We start from the raw sequence: 2,017 nt of genomic DNA, 5'->3' as shown, positions 1-2,017 counted from the left end.
TATTCTTGTATTGCACAATATTGCAATAAGTTTGTATGTATATCACCACTCTAATTCCAAAATATTTTCATTTTATTTCTTTATTTATTTTTGAATATTTTCATTTATTTTCTTTTTTAGAGGGGCAGAGGAAGAAGGAGAACGAGAATCTTAAGCAGACTCCATTCCCAGTACACAGCACAACACAGGGCTCAATCTCATAACCCTGAGATCACGACCTGAAATGAAATCAGGAGTCAGACACTTAATCAACTGAACCACCCAGGCGCCCTGAATATTTCCATTTTAAAACAAAGTTTTAGGGGGGCGCCTGGGTGGCTCAGTCGTTAAGCATCTGCCTTTGGCTCAGGTCGTGGTTCCCGGGTTCCTGGGATCGAGCCCCCGCATCGGGCTCCCTGCTCCGCCGGAAGCCCGCCTCTCTCTCTCCCACTCTCCCTGCTCGTGTTCCCTCTCTCGCTGTGTCTTTCTCTGTCAAATAAATAAAATCTTTTTAAAAAAAAATGAAGTTTTAGGGGCACCTGGGTGGCTCAGTCGGTTAAGCGACTGCCTTCGGCTCAGGTCATGATCCCAGCGTTCTGGGATCGAGCCCCACATCCGGCTCCCTGCTCGGCGGGAGGCCTGCTTCCCCCCTCTCCCGCTCCCACTGCTTGTGTTCCTGCTCTCGCTGTGTGTGTGTCTCTCTGTCAATTAAATAAATAAAATCTTTAAAAAATAAATAAAATGAAGTTTTATACCATTAAATTCATTCTCCACTTCCACTCTACCACAAACCCTTAGCAAACACTACCTTGGTCTCTGGATTTGCCTATTCTGGACATTTTATATAAATGGAATCATACAGTATTTCACCTGTTATGTCTGGTGTCTTTCACTAAGCATAATGTTTTCAAGGTTCATCGGTGTTGCAGCACGAATCAGAACTTCACTCTTTTTTATGACTAAATAGTGTTCTATTGTATGGATATACCACATTTTTGTTTATCCAGTTATGTATTGGATGGACATTTATCTTGTTTCCACTTTTTAGCTACCATGAATAATGCTGCTGTAGACACTAAAGTACAAGTTTTTGTGTGGACATATATTTTCATTTGTCTTGATTATATAAGTAGGAGTGGAATTGCTCAGTCGTACAATAACTGTAACTTTTTGGGAAACTGCCAAACTGGTTTCCAAAGCAGGTGCACCATTTTATATTCCCACTAGCAGTATATGAGGGTTCCAGTTTCTCCACCTTCTCACCAACACTTGCTATTTTCAAGTTTTTTTATTATAGCCATCCTAGTGCCTGTGAAGTGGTATGTCATTTTGTTTTATGTTTGCATTTCCTTAATGACCAGTGTTGAGCATATTTGCATGTGCTGATTTCTCTTTTGTATATCATCTTTGGAGAGATGTCGTTTAAATTATTTTTCCATTTTTTAGTTGGACTGTCTTTTTATTGTTGATTATAAGAGTTTTTTATATAATCTGGATACTAGACCCTTGTACTAAATGATTTGCAAATATTTTTTCCCATTTATGGGTTATCTTTTTATTTCCTTGATAATGTCCTTTGCATAACAAAGGTTTTTAATTTTGATAAAGTCCAACATATCTTTTTCTTTGGTTGTTTATGCTTTAGATGCCATATATAAGAACCCAGCATATTTATAAATAGCAACTCTTTTCACTCTCAAAAGTGTCCTGGTAGACAACAATTTATATAGACAATTTACAAATAACAATCTCAAGGGTAGGTAGTTAGAAGGCCCTGGGCAGGTGGTTGAGTAAATACTGACTTTTTTATCCTTACCTCAACATAGCTGTTGCTATCATTTGGCTTCTCCCTAAAGGAAATCTGTTGTAGTTGCCATTTTGTATACTTACTCAACAAATTTATGTTGAGCCTTACTATGTGTCAGGTACCTTTCCAAAAGGCAGAAAATAGCACCAGGAGATTGCAAAGAGAAAACTTTAAAAAATGCCTCTTTCTTTTTCTTTCTTTCTTTTTCTTTCTTTCTTTCCTTCTTTCTTT

Source organism: Callorhinus ursinus, unplaced genomic scaffold (genome assembly GCF_003265705.2).
Source record: "Callorhinus ursinus isolate GAN/ISIS: 27379988/994484 unplaced genomic scaffold, GSC_fseal_2.0 scaffold8, whole genome shotgun sequence".
In the NCBI taxonomy this organism is placed as follows: Eukaryota; Metazoa; Chordata; class Mammalia; order Carnivora; family Otariidae; genus Callorhinus; species Callorhinus ursinus.
Note: the sequence above shows the minus strand (reverse complement) of the source record.